Source organism: Ochotona curzoniae, unplaced genomic scaffold (assembly GCF_017591425.1).
Source record: "Ochotona curzoniae isolate NIBS_2020 unplaced genomic scaffold, NIBS_Ocur_1.0 contig_430, whole genome shotgun sequence".
Lineage (NCBI taxonomy): Eukaryota > Metazoa > Chordata > Mammalia > Lagomorpha > Ochotonidae > Ochotona > Ochotona curzoniae.
Window position 1 is genome coordinate 15,486,733 of NW_024466219.1, and position 14,534 is coordinate 15,501,266.

The window sequence follows — 14,534 nt, forward strand, 5'->3', positions numbered from 1 at the left end:
TGACAGATTTAGCCAGACCCCCATCACTGACTGGTACACACAGGAGTCAGGTCTGGCTTTACCTCTGGTGATGTCTCTTAGGGGATGCCCCCAATTAGGTCACTGGACTCAGAACTCCAACCATGGGGAAATCACAGGATCTGACCTTGGGTTGCATGTGTCAGAATTGGGCCTCTTTGGTTGTTGAAGTCTGACCAGTGGATGGCATGCCCAAGTGTACGTGGGGGACATGGCAACCAGTTCATTGAGACCTGCAGAGGACATCTAGTACCATGGAGGACAGAACAAATTGGACAGCTCTCCTGGACAAGCTTTGACAGTAAGTATGTGGGTGAATTGAGACTCTAAGGTAGACTATGTCAGCCAATTGCCCTTGGAAGCATTTCTTCAACTTTGGAGCAACAAAATCAGCAACATTTCAGAACTATTGAATCCACTTAAGCAGTACCCTGAGAACATACTCTACATGAGGGATCCTGGGATGAGATCGGGTGGCTATCCCCCATCCCCAGGTCCTGATGCAGTTGGGAGTGGCCCTCTCTGCTTCTCTCCCGACTTTCCCGAGAGAAGGGAGATTCAAAACAGTTGTCTCATCCACTTTCCCCCATCCCTTGAGCCTCGCCCCCCCACCCTAATCAGTGGTCCGCATGGATGTACATCCTTCTTAACTATGTAAATATAATCAAGCAAATTTATTGTTAAGAAAAAAAAAATTATCATTAGAAAAAAAAAAGATTCTGGTGTGGGGTGATCTTTGTGACACATCCCGTATGGGCACCAGTTTGAGTCCTGCGGCAGCAGAAGATGTCCCAAATGCTTGGCTCCCAACAATTCAGATAGAACACCCTGATGAAATTCCTGATCCTGACTTTGACCTGGCCCAGCCCTGGCTCTCACAGCCATGTGGGGAATGAACCAGCGGATGAAGGCTCATTCTCTCTCTTTCCAACTGCCTTTATTTTTTTTTTAAAGATTGATTTACTTATTTTATTGGAAAGATTTACAGAGAGAAGGAGAGACAGAGAGGAAGATTTTCCATATGCTGACTCACTCCCCAAGCTGCCTCAACAGCAGGAGCTACGCCGATCTGAAGCCAGGAACCTGAACTTCTTCCAGGTCTGCCCCATGAGTGCAGGGTCCCAAGGTTTGGACCATCCCCAACTGCTTTCCCAGGCTACAAACAGGGATCTGAATGGGAAGTGGGGTCACCGGTATTAGAACCAGTGCCCATATGGGAGCCTGGCATATGCAAGGTGAGGACTTTAGCCACTAGGCTGCTGCACTGGGCCCCAACTGACTTTTTAAAAGAGCCCAAGTGGTTGGACCAACTCCATAAATGCACACATTGCTCTGAATAGTAAGCCAGGAGAGTTTTCTTTTTTCCTTTCCTGTTTATAATAGCTGGCTGGAAATGTCTTCTTCTCCAATTAGCATTAACTCATGAGCCACCAAAAGCTGCAACTGTGCTGTTAGCAAAAGGAACCCCAAAGGGATTTGTTGTTTACTCTAGGAACCTTCCACCTTGGCCAGCAGCACTGACACATGGCCACTAGCACTGTCCATGGCCGCCCTCCTCTTCAGCATGTTCACGTCTCTTTTTCAGTCTTGGTGACAGGGACAGGGAGCTCAACAAGGCACCCAGAGGTGACATGACAGCAGGGTCTGTGGGGACCTGGTGTGGCGGTGAGAGAATAAAGTGAGCTCCTCCCACTATGTTAAGGACCGTTTCCTAAGAGAGGCGGAAGTTAAAGACTCAGGGATACTGGCCTGGAAGTGTGGAATGCCACCTTAAAACACAATGAGTTCTGCTGTGCTAGAGCACTTAGCTTCTGGGATGTGCGCCGGCTCAGGGGTCTGACGCCACCACCAGCTCCCGCTTCTGTCCCTGCAGGGAAGGCATGTGGAATTTGGAATTCTGTCCAAGTCCACCCTGCAAAGCGGGAATGCTGTCGGCTGTGCGCATGACTCTTTTTTTTTCCTTCCTTCTTTCCCTCAGCCTTTCCTGGCCCTTCCTTTCTCTCCAGGGACCCAACTGTGCTAACTGTGTGTGGCCTCCGCCAGCGCGAGGACTCTCTGGAGGGACTCTGGTCTCTCACCCCATGTCCTTTGCCCTCCTCCCCTGCAAGTCGGTCCTCAACGACCTACCCGTGTTTGCAGGTGACCTCGCACCAAGCACATTTTTGCCAAGGGAGAGATGCATATTAAGCCTTGTGTTCATTGTGGTCCCCAGGCAAGGTGAATCCCCAGCACCAGCCAGTAGGTGAGGTAGGCGGGCTGTGCCCTCTTGAGTTCAGCTTCTCCATCTACAAGCTGAGGGATGGTTTAGTCCCCAGCTCTGGCATCTCTGGATTGATGATTTATGGGATGTCCGTAGACAAGTCTGGAGGTCCTCATGTCCTTCTGTGGCCCTGTGGTCCCCAGCACAGCAGGGTCCCGTTGGTATCAGGGCTTTCCAGAGAGACAGAGCCCACAAGACGGGTGTGCATGTAGTGTAAGTGTGTGTGTGCATGTGTGTGCCTGTGAGAGCGTGTGTTTGCATGAATGCACACACATGCACAGATGCACACACAGATTTCCTGTAACAAATGGCTCGGGGAATTTGTACGCTGACAAGTCCCAAGCTGCAAAGCACTTCTGCAAGCAGAGACCTGGGAGAGCTGATGCGGGAGATCTAATCAAAAGGAAGGATAAAACCCAGGTATTGAGTTCATGAGTATGTTGAGCTCAAGTATTCAAACTAAAGTTTCTAACTGAGCACACAACCTACTAGGTTGGGAAGGATTATAACCATGTTATGTTTTGTCATCTAGACTTCAACAAAGAGAAGCCTTTCAAGTGCCAGGCTGTACATCCAACACCTGATAATGTCTACCTTCTATCGGGAACCGTTAGATGGACCCCCCCCCCCCCCCACTGCTGCTGTTACTCAACTGCGTCCCCTCTCAGCAGGAAGCAGCTAAGATCAGACAACCACGGCCCCTTTCCTTAAAAGCAGCTGGGTTCAGTCCTCTGTTTGGACATATAGGAGCCAGATGGGATGACAGGCAGTTAGGGTCTCTGGTTCCTGGTGAAACTGTCTTGTATACATGTTACCCCTTAGCACTGAGAGATTCTTGAATGTTAATATTTTCAACGATGCTTGTACATTGTTAGTTATATTACTAAGTATGTTACTAAATCAAAGATTTGATTAGTTACTAGAAAGAGGGGGGAATGAAGAACCTAGGCGTTTTCTGCCTTTTGTGATTCTGCCTTAATGGCTTGGCTAGGGGCTGTGTGAACCTCAGGCCTGATAGTCTACGTGACACCCGACAGGACACCTGGCAGGTCACGTAGGCAGACCACTCCTCAGGAAGGAGGTACCTGGTGTTTGGTAAGATTCACAGCCCAATAGCTCATTGATTTGTACTTTTTGAAAATTGCTTGTTTCAAACCCACCAATAGAAGCCTACTAAATCATGACTGTATAATTAATAGCCTGAAATGTATAAGAACTGGGGGGCTTGGGCTCTCGGCCCTCCCCTTGGCTCTTCTGGCTCGCGCTTTTTTTGTCCTCCTTGTGGATCCTTGCAGCCTCGGCTGCGGCTGCCCCTCCCCCGCCCAGCCATGCTGGGCTGGGGGAGGTGGCTGGGAGACCTAGGCTAACCTGAATAAACCACCTTTATGCCTTAGCACTGACTTCAGACTTGATGATTATCTGGGGGTTTCAAAAACTGGCACAACAGTTTGAAAGCAAACAGCAGGAGGAATCCTCTCTTAGTCAGCTTCTTTGTTGTTATTTAGATTTATTTGTTTGTTTGAAAGGCAGAGTTAGAGAATCTTCCCTCTATTGATTCACTCCCCAACCTGACTGCATTAGCTGTGGCTGGACTGCATTAGCTGAAGCTGGAGGCCTGCAACTCCATCTGGATCTCCCGCAGGGGTTGAAGCACCTGGGCTTCCTCTTCTGCTTCCCCAGGCCATTAGCTGAACTGGAAGTAGAGCAGCTGGGACTTGAACTGGTACACACCTAGGATGCCAGTGTCGAGGGTGCAGTGGCCTAACCCACTGCACCACAGTGCTGGCCCCTAGCCTTCTGTTCTGTTTGAGCCTTTCCCTGATCAGAGGAAGCCAAAACTGGCTGCACTCAGTCTGCCAGCTAAATGTTCATCTCACTCCAGGATCAACTCTTAAGTGTGTGGGATCCCAGTCGACCTAACACACACCAGGTAACCATCACACTCGAGGAGGCAGTAACAGTCACTCAAAGGGCCTGGCCCTGGAAGTGATCGACAGAGACCTCGGGAGGACAAAGGGCAGGGGGACTGCTGTGGTGCAGTGGACCAACCAGCTTTTTGTGACAGCAACCCCCCACATCCGAGTCCCGGCTGATCAACATCCAATCCTGATCCCTGCTTATGTACCCAGGAAAGCTATGGAAGACAGCCCAGGCACTTGGTTCCCTGCCGCCCATGTGGGAGACACAGATGGAATTCCAGACCCCTGGATTTGCCCAGTCTAGCCCCAGCCAATCTGGGGGGTGAATGCATGTGTGGAAGATCTGCATTTCCCTTTTTTTCTCTGTCATTCTACCTTTCAAATAAATCCAGGAGAGAGAGAGTTTTCTTGGAACTCCCAGACAGAAAGGCAAGATTACCTTTGATACCTGACCCACCTTACCTCTCCATCCCCCTACATACCACCTCTAAAATTTCCTTCCTTCTTTTTAAACATGTTTTAAATTTTTTATTTGAAAGGCACAAAGACAGAGGCAGAGAGAGACAGAGAAATCTTCCAGCTCCTGGTTCACTCCCACATGCATACAATAGCCTAGAATGAACCAGGCAGAAGCTAGAAGCTTGGAACTCGATCTGGGTCTCCCATGCAAGTGGCAAGGACCCCTCCCCACCCCACCCCACCCTGCCTACAACTTTTTCTCCTGTCCCTCACAGCTTTAATTCTTTTCTTTCTCAGCATTACAAAGCATTGTAAAATATTTTTTAGAAAAAAAAGTATTACCCATGGGGCCAGGCATGGTAATTCAACTGGCTAATTTTCCACCTCCACTTGCAGGCATCCCATTTGGGTACCAGTTCATGTCCCGGCTGCGCCACTTTGACCCATCCAGATCCCTACTTGTAGCCTGGGAAAGCAAAACAGATTGGTCCAAACCTTGGGACCCTGCGCCTGTATAGGAAACCTGGAAGAAGCTCCTGATTTTGGATCAGTTCAGCTCTGGTCGTTGTAGCCGCTTGGGGAGTGAACCGGTAGAAAGAGCTTTCTCTCTGTCTCTCCTCTCTGTAAATATGACCTGTCTTTCCAAGAAAATGAATCTTTGAAAAGAAAAATAAGGCCTGGCACTGTGGCCTAGTGGCTGGAGTCCTTGTCTTGCACGCGCCAGGATCCCAGATGGGTGCTGGTTCTAATCCCAGCAGCCCTACTTACTATCCAGCTCCCTGCTTGTTGCCTGGGAAGGCAGTCAAGGATGGCCCAAAGCCTTGGGATCCTGCACTCCACGTAGGACACCCGGAGAAGCTCCTGGCTCCTGGCTTTGGATTGGCTCAGCTCCAGTCATTGTAGCCGCTTGGGGAGTGAACCATTGGAGAGAGTATCTTCCTCTCTGTCTCTCCTCCTCTCTGTGTGTCCACCCTTCCAATAAAAATAAATAAATCTTTTTTAAAAATAAGAAAAATAAAGTATTGCCCATGGAAGTTATAAATATTCATAAGTTAAATGAAGCAAGTCTCTGCATCACACACTGAAACAAGAACCACAATCTCATTGAAAAAGTGTGAAACCATTCATCACCCCCTGCCAGCACAGACATCCCTTTCATCACCCACAGTCTACTGTAGTTTGAAAATATTAATGGAAAAATTCCAGAAATAAACCATCTGTAAGGTTGCTGTTGGATTCCTGTATAGAATCATGATACACTGCTGAAGGTGGGTAGTGTATACAGGGCAGATACTCTGGACAAAGAAATGGCACTGGCATCCCTATTGGAGGGTCTTTAGTCAGGTCTGCTTCTGACTCAAGCTTCCTGCTATTGTGCACCTTGGGTAGCAGCAGATAGTGGCTCCATGGATTCCTGCCATCAGCGTGGGAAACCTGACCTGAGTCCCTGGCTACTGGTTGGTTGTGGACATTGGAATCACGAACCTGTTTTATAACCATCTTCCCAGCTGGTTTCTCTCCCAGTCTCCCATTTTCACCCCCTGTGCCCTGTGGCACTTGTCCAGCAGCCTCCTCCTATTGTGACAGTTTTGCATACACATGCGTAAAATTTGCCCACAGGGGAAATCACAAAACCCACAGAAAGCAAGAAGTGCCTTTGACACATTTTCTCCCTCCTCCCCTCAGCAACACGCCCAAGTGCCACCTGCCAGCCACATGTTTAGGACACAGGGAGCCTGACTGGTTTGTTGGTGTGTGTCTAAAGGTAATGACATGACAATGACAAAAGTGTTCCAGTTCTGGAGAATCAAGCTGGTAGAATAGGATAAGGATACATTTAAACAGACGGAGAAACCTTAGCCAGGGTTAAGCAGAGAGGGCACATTCCAGGGTATAAGAGAGGACAGAACAGCAGCAGAGGGACGCCTGGAGACTGACAGATACAGGAAAGCAGCTGACACACGGTGTGGTGTTGCAGTGACCTATATTCCAGCAGCATTCAGTGAATAGCAATCTGAACTACCTCGGCATCTGGAACTCCACCAGCAACAAGGTGGGAAAGGACGTTCACCAGGAGTCAGGAGGTGAACCCAGGCAAGAACTGCCTGTCCTGCTGGTCTGTTGGATTCGACCAGGAGCAGAGACAGAGCAGCAGGTCCCAAATGGGCTGTGCAGGAACAGGGTAGATTTCACAGCCCAGTCCACCCCCTAGAGCCGAATTGGGTGCCATTTTGTATAGAGAGGCAAAGGCTATGAGACAGTAGTGTGCATGCACTTAGCTAGGAGTAAACTCATTTCTGGCTCAGTGAACTGCAACAATGTGGCATCTTAGAGGTTCCACCCAAGATAGGTCCAAGTAGCCCTCAGACCTGACAGCCAGCAGATCAAGAACTGTACTGGTCAAAATAGGTCCATGTGGCCCACGGACTTAACAGCCAACAGGTTCTAATTATATAGGGCACTTGGTGTCTCCCTAATCCTGGGAACTGCTCTAATAGGAAGTGGAAGAAAGGTTATATAGACAATGGTGCAGCCTCAGCATGGCATCACAGGAGGTGGAGACTGGTGAGCCAGGAGATGGGGCTACAAAGACCACGGTGAAGGCTAACATAAGAACCCAGACCTGGGGCCCAGTGCGATAGTGTAGTGGTTAAAGTCCTCGTCTTGTACGCGCCAGGATCCCATATAGTCGCTGGTTCTAATCCCGGTGGCCCTGGTTCCCCTCCAGCTCCCTGCTTGTGGCCTGGGAAAGCAGTTGGGGATGGCTCAAAGCCTTAGGACACTGCACCTGCATGGGAGACCCAGAAGAGCTCCTGGTTCTGGATTGGCTCAGCTCCAGCCATTGCGCCCACTTGGGGAGTGAATCATCGGATGAAAGATCTTCCTCTCTGTCTCTCCTCCTCTGTATATCCACCTTTCCAATAAAAATAAATAAATCTTAAAAAAAAAAAAAACAAAAAAAAAAAACAAAGAACTCAAACCTGGAACTCACTGGAGGGAGTGGCACAAGTGACTGCAAACAAAGAGCTATGTGCCAATCACAATAAGTGAAATCGAATTGCAGACCTGTGGGTGACACAGCTTAGAAACCTGCCCCAAGGAGAAGAATCTGATAACCAGAAGTACAATGACCAAGAGCAAAAGAGGAGACAGAGGCACACTGAATATTACTGAAGACTCCCCTGCGAAGGAGCAAAAGCCTTTGCCAACCTCAGAGTTAACTGAGGAAGACATCGAGAAAATGGAGGACACAGAATTCAAAACACTTGTAGTTTCTTATCAACAATAAAAAGCACATATTACAGGAGTTGAAGAAATTTAAGGAATATGTCACACACAAAATGAATCAAATGAAAGCTGATATATCAGAAATTAAGAATACAGTGGAGCAAATTAAAAGTACAGTGGAGAGACTGCAAAATAGAATGAAGGAAGCAGAAGAAAGAATCTCAGAATTGGAAGATAGTTCCTGTCACCAGAAGGAAACAAACAAAAAGCTGGAAGTAGAGTTGGGTCGAGCCAAAAAAAGTATTTAAGAGTTCTTATATTCAAGAGTTTAATAAATATATTATTAAAAGGCCAAATATAAGAGTTAAGGGAGTCCCAGAAGGTGCAGAAAAAGAAGCTGGGATTAAAGATGTAGTCAATGAAATAATAAGGGAAAATTTCCCTAATTTAGAGAAAAAATTGGGAAACAACATCCAGCAGGGTCACAGAACTCAGAACAAGCTTGACCAAAAGCAATCTTCACTAAAACACGTGATAATCAAGCTCTCTTCAATCAAGCATAAGGAAAAGATCCTTAAATATGCACATGAAAAAAAAATCAATTGACATATAAAGCAATGCCAGTTAAACTCACAGGAGACTTCTCACAGGAAACTTTACAGGCCAGAAGAGAATGGAGTGACATATTCCAGTTTCTAAAAGCAAAATATTGTTGGCCCAGGATAATGTACCCAGCAAAGCTTTCCTTTGTCTTTGAAAATGAAATAAAATTCTTCCATAGTAAAGAAAGTTAAAAGAATATGCCTCTTCCAAACCTGCCCTACAAAGGATACTTACAGATTTTCTCTTGACAGAGAAGAGGAATAGCACCTGCCAAAACCAAAGGCAGGGGCCGGCATGATAGCGTAGCAATTAAAGTCCTCACCTTGAATGCTCCAGGATCCCACATGGGCGCTGGTTCTAATCCTGGCAGCCCAATTTCCCATCCAGCTCCCTGCCTGTGGCCTGGGAAGGCAATTAAGGACAGCCCAAAGCCTTGGGACCCTGCACTCACGTGGGAGACCTGAAGGAAGTTCTTGGCTCCTGGCTTCGGATTGGCACAGCACCAGCCATTGTGGTCACTTGGGAAATGAATCAGCAGACAGAAGATCTTCTCTGTCAATCCTCCTCTCTCTATATCTGACTTTACAGTGAAAATAAATAAATCTTAAAAAAAAAAAAAAACCAAAGGCAAAGGTGAAGAATATCCCAGTAAAGTAACAGAAGACTAAATCAATGAACAACCCATTGCTAAAATGACAAGACCAGATTACCACCCATTCATATTAACCCTAAATGTAAATGGCATAAATTCATCAATCAAATGTCAGACAGGTAGACTGGATTTAAAAAAAAACAAAACCCATCTATTTGTTGCCTACTGGACATACATCTCACCAACAAAGATCAGCAGAAACTATAGCTCATGGATTTGTTTGTCTCATCTCTTCAAAATACTTTCTCATTAAAATCTTCTCTGACTCAAAGATCATACAGCAGCATCATTTTCTTCAAGATTATTGATTTTCTTCTTCAATAATCAATAGTATGTTATTCAATATTCAATAGTATGTTATTTAACTCATGGCATTTTTAATTTCTTCTTTTCTTGCTGTTGTTGATTTTGTTCCATGGCTTTTTATTTAAGGGGAAGTACCATAACTGTGTAATGGAGATTGTCCTATCCAGTAGCATGGAATTTAACTTCATGGCATTATAAACTTCTATTTTTCCTCCTGTTGTTGGTTTTATATTGCAGCTTTTCATTTAAGATGTATAGTAACTATGTGAGGATATTCTGATGTGAGGATACAATACAGTATGCATCTCTGATTCCAGATCAAAGATGGACTCCCAATGAAACTGTTAATAATATCTTGACAATAGGATGCTGGATTTTTTTGTCATTTTCCATGCCCACAATGATGGGCATATGACTGTGTATGAAGAACTATAACTATACTATAGTAATAATATAGGGGAACTCAGTGATGGGGACAGAACTTGGGGAGGGGATAAGGAAAATCCCAGGGCTTATGGAAATGTATCATGAAATGATGATAGTAATAATAATTAAAGTTTAAAAAATAGGAAAAAAAAGTGTTCCAGTTTTTTTTTTAATTAACCTTTTTATTTTGGTCCTTCCACCTGGCAAAGTGAGCAAGACACTCTCTGAGGTCTCTTTCTCCCCCCTCTCCATTTACTCCAGAGGCAGACAGTGACAGCATGTGTTCCCACTTGCTGGTCCACACCTCCACTGCCTGTAACAACAGAGGCTGGACCAGGCCAAGGCCAGGAGCCGGGGACTCAGGCCTGGTGTCTCTCACAGCTGGCAGGGATCCAGCTGCAGGGATCCAGCTGAGTATCACCACTGTCCCCCCCACCCCCAGTGTGCATTAGCAGGGGCCTGGAACAGGAAGCAGAGCTGCGACTCGAACCCAAGCACTCTGATGAGGAATGCAGTATTCCAGTAGCCAGGCCAACCTCCTGTCCTGGGGTCCCTCGTAAGCACACTAAGCCCACTCACAGGGACTCACTCCTGGGACCTAATCATTTCTGGCCCCCCAACTCCAGGGTCAGGCATCCGCAGAAGACGTTCAGCTTCTGACCACTCTCGTCATGCTCATCACGCATGGCTGCAGCAATTGGGAGCAACACACCAGTGCCACCTTCTCTAGGTCTTCCCCCCACCACCAGAACCCAGGTCCCTCAGCTGGCAGGCAGCTGCTCCCCAATACCCCCAATGCTACTGGCAATTGTGCCCCCCAGTGCCACAGCCCAAGGACTCACAGACCAATAGGGTCCTCTACACGGGAAGAGAAATGGATGGTACTTGGCGAAAAGGAGCAAGGGCTGATGTGGCATGGTGGGTCACGACTCCAGCATACCATATCAAGGTACCAGTTTAAGTCCCAGCTGTTCCTCTTCCAATCCAGGCTCTTGCTAATGTGCCTGGGAGAGCAGTAGAAGATGACCCTCTTACTTGGACTCCTACCATCCATGTGGGAGACCTGGATGGAGTTCCAGGACCCCGAGTTCTGCCTTGCCCAGCTCTAGCCATTGTGGCCATTTGGGAAGCAAATCAGCAGTTGGAAGATCTTTCTGTCCTTCTCTTTCTTTGTCACTCTACCTTGAAATAAATCAATTAAACAAACAAACAAAACAAAACAACAACAAAAATGAAACTCAGCAGGGTCTGCAAACTGCTAATCTACTGGGAAAGACTCGGATCCATGGAGTCAGGCAACCTAGAACCAGATGTGTATCAGCAGTCTGGGGTCACCTCCACTCTCGCACAGGCAAGGGATGAAGCGGTGAAGGTTACATGACAGCAAGGGACAGTTTGGGGTTAGGCAATCCTGTAACTGGGCACACCACGCTGCCTCCTTGAGGATCTAGTGACTGTGTTGGATGTCACCAAGTCTCGGCTCTAAACAGTGCTTCAGCCAGTGGTGACAACTGCCAGGCTGCTGTAACCAGATCTGACCCTGGAAACCAAGGGTTTTTCCTCCCGACAATCCAGGAATTAACTGAGATAGCCCATCTCACCTATAGCCACTCTGAAGGCCTAAAGGAGGGGTCACTGCTCCTCTAGCTCCATCCTAGCCCCTCCTCAAAAGGTGAGCTGTGGGCAGGCATTTGGCAAGCAGGTAAGAGTTGCTCGAGACACCTGCTCCCATATTAGAGTACAGGGCTCCGGTGTCCCTGCTGCTTCCCCTTAGCTTTTCCCGCTAACGTGCATTCTCAGAAGCAGTTGGTGACTGTTCAGGGAGTAGCAGGTCCCTGCCACCTATCTGGGTGGAGACCCGAATGGAGTTCTTACAGAGTTCTAGGCTCCTGGACCCAGCCTGTCCCAGCCCTGACTATTGTGAGCATTTGAGGAGTAACCCAGAAGGCAGAAGATCGCTTCAGATCACACACACACACATGTGCCACACACACACACACACAAACTTGGCACAAGCCAGAGGGCTGAGCCACATACCAGAAAGCTCCCTAGCTCTCTCCTGTCTCTCCTGAAATTAATCCTAGAATCCCCTAAATTTTCCATCATGAGGGGCCTGGGCCATGGTACACTTACCAGAGGCCCCACAAGCAGAGGCCTCAGTGGTGCTGGCTGTGGCACCATGGCCTGCAGTCTCCTTCCTCCCACATCCCTCCTCCCCCCCTCCCCCCGTGCTTATTAGCAAGCCGATGCCTTGGAGAAGCATGGGGCTTAAAACCCAAGGAGCTGGAACCTGCATTGGGGTGCCACCTGTGACACCAGCACCCAGGCAGATGCTGTCAGCAGAAACACCGCTGGGGACCCCAGACTCCTCCTGTGCCTCCTGCAGGGTCTGGGTCTGACAGCTGAGGCGGGAGCTGCTGTGTCACAGAGGAGGAACAAACATGCCCCATGCACCAGCACCCCCTGTGGTAGCATAGGTGGGCTGACAGCAGGGTTGGCTGGTGGTCCCCTTTACACTTCTCCCTCTACCCCTAAAAGCCTCTGGGCCCAGGCCTGCAGCTCCATTTCAACACAGGAGAAACTAGAGAATTTGCTCATATCTCCAAGGTCTACAATCCTGAACTCACTCACATGTATTTTAAAAACCTATTTCCTGCCTCTGTCCAACACCAACCCAGTCTTGACACACACTCCTGAGGCCCAGGGCACCTGTGCTCTTTAAAAACTATTTCCTTGTGAAGTAATCCTGCAAGACAAATCCAGACATCTGGTCATCCCAGAAAGTAGCGATGTCTTCAAAGGCCAGATACGACTTGGAATCCACCTGCAGAGGCTTCCGCAGGCTGAGGCCGGACAGCCTCCGCCAGGGACACAAGCACAGCAAACTGGTTAAATATCCATGGAAAAAACCCTCTCAGGTATAACCCGGGGACTGTGAGGCAACCAGACATGAGGAAGGGACCAACACTTGCAGAACAAGGAAAGGTATCATTGTGCAACCCCTTTGGCTGTACACACACTGACAACCAGGATGTCTGTGATGAATCACATGAAGGTGAAAGACAACACACACGTGCCCCTTACGTGGAATCACAAATTCTCTCAAGCAGTTCCTGAAAAAGCAAGCCAAACAAAATCTGACCTGGTTCCTGACTCTAATCACCAGTTTACAGAAGACTCGGGCAATAAAGTCATGTCAAGAACCACCATGGGAATGCAGATGGTCTGTACAAACACACCAACCAGGGTCTTGTTCTTCTTTTATGTATTCATTTGTTTAAAGGCAGAGTTAGAGAAAGGAAGAGAGACAGAACAAGATCTTCCATCCATCCATTCAGTCCCCAGATGGCCACAATGGCTGCAGCTAGACCAGGCCAAAGTCAGGGGCTGAGAGCTTCTTCCGGACCTCCCATGAGGGTGCAGGGGCCCAAGCACTTGAGACGTTTTCTGCTGCTTTCTCAGGTCACAAGCACAGAGCTTGATTGAAAGTGCGACATATGGGATGCCAGCATTACAAGTGAAGGATCAGTTTGCTGTATCAACGTGTCTGTTCCAGCCTTCTTGTTTCTAAAGAAAAAGATTGATTGACAGACTGAAAGGCAGTTACAGAGAGGAGAAACAGACAGAGACCCACAGATTCAGTCCCAAAATGGCTTAGTGGCCAGAACAGGGCCAGGCTGAGTTTCTTCTGAGTATCTCACATGCATGCGAGGGGCCCAAGGATGTGGGTCACTGCTTTCCCAGGCCAAGAGCAAGGAGCTGGACCAAAAGTGGAATAGCCAGGACTCAAACCAGCACAATAAATGACAGTTTTACTTACTGTGCCACAGTTTGGGCCCCCCACAACAAGTGTCTTTGACAAATACACAGCAAAGGAAAAGATAAAAGTGGAGGAGCTTGGATGGACGTGTGGTGCAGGGGCTTAAGCTGTTGCTTAGGATGCCAGCATGCTGTATCAGAGTGCTGGGATGCAGGCCTGCCTCCGCCTCCGCTTCCACTCCACCTTCCTGCTCATGTGCCTGGGAGGCAGTAACTGCACTGACCGCCCACCCCCACGCGGGAAACTCCGAAGGCATTTCAAACTCCTGGCTTCCGCTGAACCTAGCCCTGACTGGTGTGGGCATTTGGAAAGCGAATCAGTGAATGGGAGGCGTCTCTTTTTCTCTGACACTCTGCCTTTCCAATAAGGCTTTTTTAAATTAAGAAGCTATTTATGGATGACAACAGACCTAAAAGAGCTGGCAGCTCATGGCAAAATGCAGAAATCATTTAGATCCAAATTTGAAAAAAACTCAAGTTGTCCTGAGAAGTCTAGTCAGCAACTAGACATTTATCTATGTGGCGGAGGTCTTTGGAGGAACAATCATGGTGACGCAGCTTCTAAGAGAGGCGTGTGGGGCAGTGAGCTACACACAAGCCAGGGGACCTTGAGCTGGCCGTGGTGGAAGCTGGGTAATGGCGACCTTGGATTGAAATAGCTTTCCTTCCCTCTGCTTTTGTATTTAACGTTCTCTAGGTGAAAACCTTTCAAACAGCGTCTAGATTACACATCCTTATCTGTATACATCCTAAGGATGAAAATAGCCAAGGAAACTTAAATTATACTTGTAGTGTGTTGGTAGCAGTGATTTTACCATTGTCACTTTTTGAAGCCATTATTACA